Here is a 13393-nt window from a genome sequence, read left to right as displayed (position 1 = left end):
TTAGTTTCTGAGTATTTTATATGGCTTAGTAATTTCATTACTTTAACTTTGTTATCTTAAGAGATGGCATAAGTAAAACAGTCTCATTTTACAAATGATGAAACTAGAAATGGAGTGAGCTTTAGGGTTTGTTTGTTTTTTTTTTACTAATCTATACTGCCACCCTGTCAACTGGTATTTTGCTCAGGTCATGATCTCAGGATCCTTAGATCCAGCCCCATGTGGGCCTCCCCACTCAGTGGGTTATCTGCTTGTCCCTCTCTCTCTACCACTCCCAACTCCATTTGTGCACTTTAGCACTCTCTCTTTCTCAAATAAATGAATAAAATCTTTTTAAAAATTCCAATTTTTAACAAATACCATAAATTTAGTTTCTTTTAAGTTTAGAATATGCCTGTTTACTTAAGGATTTGGGGTCTAGGGCACCTGGGTGGCTCAGTGGGTTAAGCCGCTGCCTTCAGCTCAGGTCATGATCTCAGGGTCCTGGGATGGAATCCCGCATCGGGCTCTATGCTCGGCAGGGAGCCTGCTTCCTCCTCTCTCTCTCTCTGCCTGCCTCTCTGCCTACTTATGATCTCTCTCTGTCAAATAAATAAATAAAATCTTAAAAAAAAAAAAAAGGATTTGGGGTCTAGGTAGATGGATGGGACAATTAGAATCCCCAGTTTGTGGGAATGGAACAAGCAATTTGATCTCACATATTTCGGAATATGGTAATCCCTTCCCCCGAAATCATTTGTTTGTAGTTTGAAAATCACGGAAACTGTTATAAACCTGTATTTTTTTCTCCTGAGTGACTTAATTTGGTTCAGGCCCAGCTTTAGTGGTATAAGTACAGATCAGGTTTGGTTCTGAGTAATCCAGTTTTATCCTGGGGCATTCTAGGTCTGGTGTGTCTTTGGATATACTAACCATTTGGTTTCAATACCTCATTGACATTTGATCCTCTGGAAAGATTGTGAGAGATTTCACAAGTAGGTGGTGGGATAAAGGAACCCAGATTGTCTCATAGTCTATTGAGTAGATTGGAGTTATAGGACTTTGAAGTTTAGTAATGTTACTGTTATTCAAAAATAGGCTGTGGTGTTAAAAAGACAGGTCTTCTGACTCTGATTTCTTGTTGTATATTGAGACTTCAAATGTGATTTAAGTAAATATGAACTTTAAAAAATGTGGATAACTTTATTTTTTTTTATAAAAGAATACAGTTATTTCAGATACCTTTTTTGTTTCACGTTCCAGTCTTCTTTAGAATTCCATATGAGCTGCTCCCCCCCCCTTTTTTTTTTTTTAAAAAGCCACTTGCTTTCGAATTTAAAAAAGAAAAAACCAAAAAACCAAAAACTCAGAATAGGTTGAAACTTGACACAAATTGCTGCCACAGAACAAAAGTGCTGATCAAGTTAAATCAACCCCTGTAATGTGTATTGAAAGGAAAACCTCTCCTCTCTCCCCCAGTTTGAAGAACAAGCATTTTTCCTGCCAAGAAGGGCTGACTTTAAATGGACCAGCTGTCCATATTAGGAGCATTGGGTTGCTAAGGTGACCATGGCTGTTTGGAGAAGAATGCAGCTGAGAGGGCAAGTTCTTGATGTGTGAGCTGAGGGAAGGAATGTGGTGTGATTGTGCATCATTCCTCCTAATCACATGCTCACAAAGTGCTGTGTGGGCAGCATGGAGAAACTACAAATCTGAGGACTACAGCTTGTGTGTGGTTAAAGTCATTTTGTTTTCATGTGAGCCTTAGGCTTACAGTTTAGATTGAAAACATCTACCTTGTGTGTGTGTGTGTGTGTGTGTGTGTGTGTATGTGTGTGTGTTTTGGGTGTGAGGAGGGTGTTTGATGGTAGTAGATACATTGGGATTGAATTTGTTTTGTATGATGGACACATACTTTCATATGGTGAGACAAATTATCTTGGGGTAAATGTTCTTTCCATCTCATCCCTTTTGGTCTTATATACGGTGTTATTAGTTCCCCAAGGGAATGATGTGTTCCTTGTAATTATATCTTGGGCACTTTTAGTTTCAGAATTATTTGAAACTCCTAAGAGTATGTTGTCTATTTGGTCCATTTCTCCCCTCCTGCCTTTTTAAAATAGTTCTTTCTCTTCCCAAGGTAGATCTTAATACATTGTATTTCTTCCCTGAAGCTTCCAAAGATAGGTTTGGCATTTGGTAAAAAATATAATTCAAGGAACAGTGGGAAGTGTCAGACTAACAAGCCCACTTACCTAAAATATTATTTAGATTTTACCATGGACATCATTGCTAATATTTGAAATGAGATACAGCCATATCCATTGCTACAGACACTTACTGAATGAATATGAGGTTTTTTGTTTTTTTATCCTTGCTTACATATCATTACAATAACAGGTTGATCTTAAATGAGAACATAAATGTGCAGTATCTTTAAGATGTGAGGTCACTGGACATTGGCAGTTCTGTATTACCTAAGCATCCTATTCTTATTCAGATAATCTATGTGCTTTGACACAGTTGCTGTTTAATTGATTAATTTATAAAATATGGAGAGAAATTAAAAGATGAAAATAATTTGATCATTGAGTTCATTTGGTTATTCTCATGGTATGCCTTGATAACTTTTGATGGCATTTTCTATCAACTAAATGCTTCACGGTTTTGCCTTTTGCATTTAATCCTCAAATCTCCTAGTAATTGATTTTTGTGACACGTAAAGGATATGAATTCACTCTTTCCATGTGGATAATTGGTTATCCCAGTACTGTTTATTAAAATTGTTCTTATTTCTTCCCTGATATATGAAATTTCTTATGTCATAAATCAAGTTTTCATATAGGTAGTTTTATTTCTGTACTCTCTCTTCTGTACCATTGATCTTTTGTCTACCCCTGAATCATACTATCTCAGATATCTCAGATACTCAGTTTTGTTTCTTGTCTTGTTCATGACCTGAAAAAATGCTTTCAAATTTCACGGTTTATTATTTTTTTAAAAAGATTTTATTTATTTTTTTGACAGAGAGAGAGATCACAAGTAGACAGAGAGGGAGAAGCAGGCTCCCCGCAGAGCAGAGAGCCCGATGTTGGGCTCTATCCTAGGACCCTGAGATTGTGGCCTGAGCTGAAGGCGGTGGCTTAACCGCCTGAGCCATCCAGGCACCCAAATTTCACGGTTTAAAATGATACTTGTGGTTTTTTTCAATGATCGTCTTTAACAAATTAAAGAAGTTTTCATTTTATTCCTACCTGGCTAGGACTTTGGTTTATCTGTTCATTTTAAATCATGAATGGATGCTGAACCATACTGAAAGGCTTTTGTATAACTTCAGCAATGATTGAAAGTTTTTCTCCTTAATTTGTTGATGTAGTCAGCTACATTGAGTTTTTTCAAATTAGGTTACCTAAGCATTGCTAGGATAAACCCAATTTAGTCATGTAGGGATTATCTTTTTTTATTATTATAAATTATTAGATCTGGTTTGCTTAAATTTTGTTTAGGATTTTTACATTAATATTCATGAGTCAGATTGGCTTTTAAATTTCCATGCTTATATTATCCTGGTTGGATTTTTAATGTATCTCTCTTTTTAAATGTTAGCTGTGTTAAAATATACGTATTATAAAATTTACCATCTTACCCATTTTTAAATGTATGGTTTAGTGTAGTGTAAAGTATATTCACATTGGCTGTGCAGCTAATCTCCAGAACTTTTTCGTCTTGCAAAACTGAAACTCTATACCCATTTAACACTCTTCATCTCTCTCTCCCCATCACCGTGGCAACCACCATTCTTTCTATTTTTATGAGTTTAACTACTGTAGATATCTCCTAGAAGTGAAATCATACCCTATTTATCTCTTTGTGCCTGGCTTTTCACTTAGTACAATGTTGTAGCATGTATCAAAATTTCCTTTTTAAGGCTGAATAATATACCATTGTATGTATAAACATTTTGTTATTTGCTCATCTGTTAGGAGACAAGTATGTTGCTTCCACCTTCTGGCTATTGTGAATAATGCTGTTGTGAACATATACATACAAATAAATTCTACACACTTCCTTAAATGCTTTTGGATACAGACCCAGAAGTGGTATTGCTGATGATGTGGTAATTCTGTTTTTAATCTTTGAGGAGTTGCAGTCCTGCTTTTCGTAGCAGCTACACCATTTATATTCCCACCAGCAGTACGAAGGGTTCCAACCTCTCCATATACTTGCCAACACTTATTTTCTGTGTGTGTGTTTGTGTGTGTTTTAAGATTTTATTTATTTATTTGACAGAGAGAAACACAGCGAGAGAGGGAACACAAGCAGGGGGAGTGGGAGAGAGAGAAGCAGACTTCCCACAGAGCAGGGAGCCTGATGCTGTACTTGATCCTAGAATCCCAGGATCATGACCTGAGCCGAAGGTAGCCGCTTAAGGACTGAGCCACCCACTCACCGCCCCCCCCCCCGCCACCGTGTGTGTGTGTGTGTGTGTGTGTGTGTGTGTGTGTGTGTGTGTGTTTAAAGATTTATTTGAGAGAGATCGAGAGAGGGCATCCACACATAAGCAGGGAGCCGGGCAGAAGGCTAGGGAGAGAAACAGGCTCCCTGCTGAGAGCAGAGCTGCCTGTGGGGCTTGCGACTCCATCTCAGACGACCTGAGCCTTTGGAGCTGGGGCCTTGATCTCAGGACTCTGAGATCATGATCTGAGCTGAAATCAGGAGTCAGATGGTGAACCAATGGAAGCCCCTAGGCACCCCTATTTTCTGTTTGGTTCTTTTTTGATAGTAGCCATCCTAATGGTTATGAAGTAGTATCTCATTGTCGTTTTGACTTGCGTTTCCTTATTAACTAGTGATGTTGAGGCTCTTTCCATAAAATTGTTGGCCATTTGTTTATTTTTTCTGGAGAAATGTCTGATCAAGTCCTTTGCCCATTAATCAGGTTACTTGTGTAGTTGTTACTGTTGTTGCTTATCAGATACATGATTTGTAAATTTTCTCCTGTGTCTTTTAGGTTGCCTTTTCAGGCTGCTAATTGTTTCCTTGGATGCCTAAAAGTTTTTAATTTTGATGTAGTTCAGTTTATCTATTTTTACCTCTGCTGCCTGTGGGTTTGGTGTCATAGCCAAGAAATTATTGTCAAATCCAATGTCATGAAGCTTCACTCCTAGTTTTTTTCTGAGTATTATACTTTTAGATCTTATATTTAGGACTTTATTTTGAATTAATTTTTGTATAAAGTATAAGGTAAGGGTCCAAGTTCATTCTTTGGCATGTGGATATCTTATTTTCTCAGCCCATTTCTTGAAATGATGGTCTTTTCCTCCATTGAATGGTGTTGGCATCCTTTGTCCTGGTTGGATTTTGATATGAATTAGAAAGTGTTTTTCTTTTTTCATTGTTCTCTAGAAGAGTTTGTTTAAAGTTGTAATTATTTCTTTTTTTATATATTTGTTGTTTCTCCACCATTTGGTGGGACTTACTTGTAAAACTATTTGGATTTGATTATTTTTTTAGTGGAAAGATTTTAAACTAACTGTTCAATTTTTAAAAAAAAAAATCCATTTACTTGGGAGAGAGACAGAGATAGAGAGAGAGCACGAGCAGGGAGGAGAGGGAGAAGCAACTCTTTTTTTTTTTTTTTTTTTTAAGATTTTATTTATTTATTTGACAGAGAGAGAGATCACAAGTCGGTGGAGAGTCAGGCAGAGAGAGAGAGAGAAGCAGGCTCCCGCTGAGCAAAGAGCCTGATGCGGGGCTCGATCCCAGGACCCTGAGATCATGACCTGAGCTGAAGGCAGCGGCTTAACCCACTGAGCCACCCAGGCGCCCCGGGAGAAGCAACTCTTGATGCGTGGCTCTATCCCAGGACCCTGGGATCATGACCTGAGCTGAAGGTAGACGTTTAAGTGACTGAGCCACCCAGGTGCCCCACTGTTTGATTTTTTAATAATTATTTTTCTGTTTAGATTCTCTATTTCTTATTTTTAAATGCTCAATTGATATATTTGTCCTTTAAAAACTGATATGTAATTCACATATAAAATTCACCCCTTTAAAGTGTAAAATTCAATTTTTAAAATATTCCCAAAATTGTATAACCATCTCCACTGTCTAATTCTAGAGCATTTCATTATCCTCAAAAGAAGCCCTGTACCCACTAGCAATCACTCGCTATTCTCCCTTAACCCATCCCTGACAACCAGTTATTTATTTTCTCTATAGATTCAACTATTCTGGGCATTTCCTGTAAATAGAAATATATAATATGGGACCTTTTTTGTCTAGGATCTTTCACTTAGTGTAATGTTTTCGAAGTTTATTCACATTGTAGTCAGTATCAGTACATCTTTCCTTTTTTGGTGGACTATTATTACATTATGTGGATATACCACATTTTGTTTATGCATTAATCAGTTGACACACATTTGGATTATTTCCATTTTTTGGCTATTATGAATACTGCTATGAATCTCCAAATAACTAGTTTTTGCATACACAGATTTTTCAGTTATTTTGGTTGTGTGTCTAGGAATAGAATTGCTGAGCTCATATGGTAACACTGTATAACCTTTTTAAGATCTGCCAAAATGTTTTCCAAAGCAGTTGCACCATTTACAGTCCCTAAGCAGTGTGTGAGGGTTCTAGTGTCTCCCCATCTTGGCCAACACTTGCTGTTGTCTGTCTTTTTGATGATAGCCATCCTAGGTGGTGTGAAGTGGAATCTGTGGTTTTGATGTGCATTTTCCCAATGACTGACTAGTGATGTTGAGCATTTTTTCCTGTGCTTATTGGCCTTTTGTATAACTTCCTTGGAAAAACGTATATTTAGAGCTTTTGTCCATTTTAAAATTGAGTTGTCTTGGGGTACCTGGGTGGCTCAGTCGGTTAAGCATCTGCCTTCGGCACAGGTCATGGTCTCAGGGTCCTGAGATCGAGCCCAATGTTGGGCTCTCTGCTGCCGGGAGCCTGCTTCTCCCTCTCCCTCTGCCTTCTGGTACTCTCTGTCTCTCTGTCAAATAAATAAATAAAATCTTTGAAAAAAAAATTGGGGCATATGGGTGGCTCTTTTGGTTAAGTGGCTGCCATTGGCTCAAGTCATGATCCCAGGGTCCTGGAATCAAGCCCCCCACCCTCACCCCACATCGGGCTCCCTGCTTGGTGGAGAGTCTGCTTCTCCCTCTCCCTCTGCCTGCCACTCTGCCTACTTGTGCTCTCTTTGTCAAATAAATAAATAAAATCTTTTTTAAAAATCTGTTAAAAATTGAATTGTCTTTTTATTGTTGAGTTGTAAGAGTTCTCTATATATTCTGGATGTTAGACTCTTCAGACATATGGTTTCCACATATTTTCCCTAGCTCTTTTGTCTTTTTATTTTATTTCATTGTGTCCTTTAAAGTGCAAAAGTTTTTTATTTTGATGAAGTTCAGTTTATCTTTTTTTTCTTGTTTGTGATTTTTGGTATCATATCAAAGTAACTTTTGCCTAAAGGTAATGAAGATTTATGTGCTGAAAGCTTTATGTTTTAGCTCCTACATTTAGGTTTTAGATCCATTTTGAGTTAATTTTTATATATAGTATAAGGTGGAGGTCCCAATTTATTATTTTGCAATTGGAAATCCAGAGGTCCCGGTACATGTGTTGAAGAGACTGTTCTTTCTATTTCAAATTATCTAGGCTCCTCTTTTGAAAATCAGTTGACTATAAATGTATGCATTTATTTCTAGATTATCAGTTTTGTTTCATTTGATCCATATTTCTCTTCTAGCCTGTACCATACTTGGTGATTTGATGCTTGATGACAGTAGCTTTAATGTAAGTTTTGAAATTGGAAAGTGTGAGTTCTAAATCTTTTTGATGCGTTTTTAATAGATTGTATTTTTTCTAAAAACTTCAAAAATCTTTCCAAACTTTCAAATTTATTATCACTAAATTGTCCACAATATCCTCTGATCAGCTTAATCCCTATAACATCTGTAAAGTTTCCTTTTCCTTTTTATTAGTTTATGTTATCTTTTTCCCAACTAGTTTTTCCAGAGGTTTATAATTTTAATTACTCTTTCAGAGAATGAACTTCTAGTTTATCATCTTGTTTTAAATATTTTCTGTTCTTTTAGGGCCTGCTATTATTTCTTTCTTAGAACTTTTAGGTTTTTGGTTTTTTTTCTCTCCTTTTACAAAGACTTTTGAATTTGGGTTTTTAGTGCTTGAATTTGCTTCTGAGTATCATTTGAGCTGCCTTTCTACAAGTTTTGATATATAGTATTTTTGTGTATTTCCATTAAAAAAACCTCTTATTTGCCTCAGGAATTATTACAAAAGCATATATTTAATTTCAACATATTTAGCTTGTAAATATAATTTCTGTGATAGTGTTCCAAGTTGATTTCCTCATGGTCACAGACCATAATCTAATTTGTAGAGAATAAATTTAAGACCTGGTATTTGACTGATTTTCATGAATGTTTATATGCATTTGGAAAGAATGTGAAATCAGTTGTTTAGTATAGTATTTTATATATGTTTGTGAGCTTGTTAGCTGTTCTACTTACATCTTTCATGGTTTGCTTAGGTGTTGTTTGGATTTGGGTTTGGTTTGATTTTGGGACTTATCAGTTTCTGTGCTGAGAAAGGCATATTAATGCCTCTCACATGGTGGTAGGTTTGGCAGTTTCTTCTCTAGATGTGGTAATTTTTGTTTTATGTATTTTGATTCTGTGCTATTAAGTACTTACATTTCGAATTTTTTTCTTTTAAGTCGAAGTTTTTGTTGGATTGAAAGGCCATATTCAAAACTATTTTGCCTTATAGTTTTGTTTTTTGTGGTTGGCTGTTTTCTTGGGTTAATGTATCTGTTCTAGGGTTAATAGTATTTTTCATCCTTTAGCTTTTCATTGGTCCTATATTTTAGTTTGTGTCTTGTAAACAGGGTATGGTTAAATTGTGTTTTGTTCTGAATGACAATATTTTTTACTGGAATTTCAGTCAGTTGTGATACTGGTAGATTTAGATTGATTTCTGTCTTGTGGTCTGTTTTTCCTCCTCGCCTTTTTTCCTGTTCTTCCAGTCTTTTGTTTGGAGTTAATGTGTTTGAAGCCTGTTTTCAGGCATGTTTTCTCATTTCAGTCCCCCTAACATCTTGCACACATGTACTCTTGTTTGTAAATTAATGTTATTTATTTTTTCAGTGGTTGCTCTAGCCTTTTTAAGAAGTCCTTTCTTAAAGGAAGAGTTTAAATCAGTATCTTTAATCTATCCTTGAATAATGTAATAACTTAAAATGCTCTGATTGTCTTCCTTCCAGAAATCTATAACACTATTGTCTATTACTTGAGTTTTAATATATTTATCTCTTGCATATATAAAAAAATTTTATGGGGCACCTGGTGGCTCAGTGGGTTAAAACTTCTGCCTTCGGCTCAGGTCATGATCCCAGGGTCCTGGGATTGAGCCCTGCATTGGGCTCTCTGCTTGGTAGGAGCCTGCTTCCCTTCCTCTCTCTCTGTCTGCCTTTCTGCATGCTTGTGATCTCTCTCTCTGTCGAATGAATAAATAAAATCTTATTTTTAAACATTATTATTTTAGATAGTTGATCTTTGTTTACTGTTTCCTTGGTGCATTATCTGAGACCTTCCATATGAAACAATTTTTTTCTACCTGAAGTACATTCTTTAGAATTTTTTTTTTAAAGATTTTATTTATTTATTTGACAGAGATCACAAGTAGGCAGAGAGGCAGGCAGAGAGAGAGAGAGAGAGAGAGAGAGAGAGAGAAAGAGAAGCAGGCTCCCTGCTGAGCAGGGAGCCTGATGCGGGACTCGATCCCAAGACCCTGAGATCATGACCTGAGCTGAAGGCAGCGGCTTAACCCACTGAGCCACCCAGGTGCCCTAGAATTTATTTTAATGAAAGTCTTTTGGTGAAGGTGAATGACAGTGTATGTGTTTTGTTTTTTTAATCTGAAGATGTGTTTATTTCATCTGTATTCTTGAAAGATAATTTGACTATGTATTGAATTCTAAGTTTTCTCATCACATTGAAGACATTATTTTGATGTTTTGACTGCCACTGTTGCTGTTGAGAAGTAAAATTGCCCTCCCTTTGGAAATAATCTGTTATTTGACTGTTTTTTTTTTTAAGATTTTTATTTATTTATTTGATAGAGATCACAAGTAGGCAGAGAGGCAGGCAGAGAGAGGAAGGGAAGCAGGCTCCCTGCTGAGCAGAGAGCCCGACTCGGGGGCTCGATCCCAGGACCCTGAGATTATGACCCGAGCTGAAGGCAGAGGCTTTAACCTACTGAGCCACCCAGGCGCCCCTGTTTGACTGTTTTTTAAGCCTTTTCCCCTCCTTTAGTGTTCCTAGTTTTATAGAATGTATTAAAATTTTTTTGACTTTATTTTTTATTTTATTATTTGTAATTCTACTTGGGATTCTTTGGGCTTCCTGGATCTGAGGACGTCTTTGAATAATTATGTTAAATTCTTAACCATTATATCTCTGAATAATGTCCATTATTTTCTTTATTTTCTCCTTCTGTAACACTTTTTTCCCCCCATCAGGGACAGTTTTTCTTCAGAACTTAAGTACTCAGCTTCTTATGTGGACTTTGGCAGAGGTCATGGGGAAGCATCTGTAGGTCTAAATTAGGGTGGGGATGTTTGGTCCTTCCATGCATCATGAGAATAATTCTTTTTTTTTTTTTTTAAAGATTTTGTTTATTCATTTGACAGACAGAGATCACAAGTAGGCAGAGAGGCAGGCAGAGAGAGAGGAAGGGAAGCAGGCTCCTGGCTGAGCAGAGAGCTCGATGTGGGGCTCGATCTCAGGATTCTGAGATCATGACCTGAGCCAAAGGCAGAGGCTTAACCCACTGAGCCACCCAGGTACCCCCATGAGAATAATTCTTGATTTTCTTGTTGTGAATGGTACAGTTCACACAGTAATATAGTTCTGCATACAGTTTAGGAACTACATAGGCAGTGAAATCACTCACTCTAGAAATGGTCTCTGATGTCTCTACTATATTTCCAGTGATGAACTTTTTTTTTTTTTTTTTTTTAAGATTTTATTTATATGTTTGTCAGAGAGAGAGAAAACACAAGCAGGGTGAGCGGCAGACGGAGGAAGAAGCAGAGTCCTTGCTGAGCAAGGAGGCTGATGTGGGGACTTGATCGCAGGACACTGGGATCATGACCTGAGCTGAAGGCAGATGCTTAACCAACAGAGCCACCCAGGTGTCCCCAGTGATGAACTTCTTAATGACCTTGTCCTTTGCTGCAGCCCTGTTTTGACAAAGCTGTTTTACCTCCTTTTCATGGTCATCTTGGAAACAAGGGCTCTATAACTGATGACATATATTAGGCCTTCTTATTCTAATTTCCATGTTTCTTACCCCTTTTCATCTTTTCCTTCTCTGCAAATTTATTTAAATTTTATTTAAGAGCTTGCCTGTAGTTATAAATACTTACACAAGATTTTTTTTCCCTTCCTTCTACCAACACCAAGGTCAAGCAGGCAAGTGTGCTTGTTCTCAGCTTCTGCTAAGTAAGTTTACTGTTCATTCAGCTCTGCTTTGCAGGTATAGTCTTCTGAATTTTCAGCTACATGCAAAGTTCTTTAATTACATTCCCCATATTGGAGAGTCTCAGGGTATACAGCTTGTCTCCAGCACTGTAGTTTTCAAAATAGTTGTGAGGTAACCTGAAAGTCAAGAGCCACCTTCCAGGGCTTCTCTGTACATTTGTGCCAAATTAGGAAATTTAAAAATAGTAAGGAAATATTTATACAGCATTCTAGATTTAGGCAGTAGATCCAGTCTGAGCATCTAACCTACCATGTTGCCAGAAATGGAAATCCTTGATCTCTTTCAAATAAACATACATTTTAGGTAAGATTTATGTAATAAATACGGCACAGAATTCCCACCAGCAGGCCTCCATTTAAAAAAAGCTCCTAACTTTTAAGTTTGGACAATTCATTCCTTTTTTTTTTTTTATGTGTGTAAGCTAAAATAAAATGTTTAAGGTACACACACCCACACCTACACTTAATTTTCTGATTTAACCAACTTAAGTTCTGTTTTAAGTTGGAAAAGATGGGTTTTACTGAACTTGCTTAATATCTGTGGCAGTGGGAACAGTACTGCTTCTTTTATGTGGGGAGCCCTTATGTGAGTAGCAATAAGATAAGGAAAAAGGTAAGTATACCCAGGTATTCTGAATAATAGTGAAAGAACAGTTGTACCATTCATTTCCCCTTCACTGCAGATGATTCGTAGAAAGTTGGGGACAGCATTATAGTCCATCTTTGTCTTCCAAATTGATTGTTACAAGAAATTTGTTAGACTGTTGGAGCAGATGTGTGAGGGCACACCAAGCATGACCACATTTAATATGAAACAAAAAAGAAAAACTTGGTTAGGATTTTGACCCTAGTTTTTTTTCTTTTGGAAAAAATGATACTGGTAGCACCTTATTCTTGCAGAGGTTTCCCCTTTCTGGGAGCACTGTAGCTTCATTTTTCCTTGAGGCCAGGAAGCCAGTCCTTTTTGGCTACTTGAATCTCCTAGAAACAGCCTTAAAGCTTTACTTTTCTGTTGAGAGAAACCTCCGAAAAGATTTATCTTCTCTGAGACTAGTAATATTGATATTTTTTGTTCTTCTGTTTATTAACATGAAGAATTATTTTGGTTTTTCTAATATTAAACCAACCTTTGACATTGTTTGCTATGCTAGTATTTTAGGAATTTTTGCACCAATATTCATGAAGGACATCAGCCTCTAATATTCTTTTATTGTGCTGTGCGTGGTATCAAGGTTATACAAGTCTCAAGAAGAGTCAGAGAGGATATCTTTATTTTCTGGCATATATTATGTAAAATTATTTCTTAATTGCATGTTTGATAGAATTCATCTGTGATGCCATCTAGGCCTAGAATTTCTTTATGAGAGGATTTTTTGATTCCTAATGGAATATTTTAAGATTTTTAAGACTATTCATATTTTTGCTTCCTTTTGAATTAGATTAGGCAAGTTAATTTTTTCTAGGAATTTATCTATTTCACCTAAAATCTCTGATTTTTTGGTATGATATTATTGTAATATTATCTTATCCTTTGACTAATTTTGAGTACTGTTCAGACTGTACTGGGGACCTGTGTGGGCCCCTGATATCAGATGGTCTGGAAAGTCAAAACTATGTTCATAATTTTCCACTGTGTTGACATTTGCAATGCTGCTCTAAAAGCAATGGTGAGTAAAACTGCTAACACCTGAACACAGATTAAGGCGGTGGCACCAAACCAATTATTAATGTTTTTTCTTTGTCATACATTCATAGTTTCTTTTTTTTTTAATATCCAGTTTAAAAAATAAAGAAATAAAAAAAAATCTAGTTTTATTTAAGAATGACCTTGA

General features: G+C 36.5%; 1 protein-coding gene across 5 annotated transcripts in view; it reads left to right on the top strand.

Annotated features, from left to right (window-relative positions):
- The window catches only part of FRS2 (fibroblast growth factor receptor substrate 2), a 117202-nt gene that overhangs the window by 55718 nt on the left and 48091 nt on the right, over positions 1–13393 (top strand). For 2 of the 5 annotated variants that reach the window (XM_032347062.1, XM_032347064.1), the window contains exon 4: positions 7745–7791. The exons of the other annotated variants lie outside the window; for them this stretch is intronic. The gene's annotated coding sequence lies outside the window, so the exon portion shown is untranslated. The remainder of the gene's footprint in view (positions 1–7744; positions 7792–13393) is intronic. 5 annotated transcript variants of the gene reach the window in all.

The sequence above is a fragment of the Mustela erminea genome, chromosome 6 (assembly GCF_009829155.1).
Source record: "Mustela erminea isolate mMusErm1 chromosome 6, mMusErm1.Pri, whole genome shotgun sequence".
NCBI classification, from domain to species: domain Eukaryota; kingdom Metazoa; phylum Chordata; class Mammalia; order Carnivora; family Mustelidae; genus Mustela; species Mustela erminea.
This window is presented reverse-complemented; position numbering and strand designations above follow the sequence as displayed.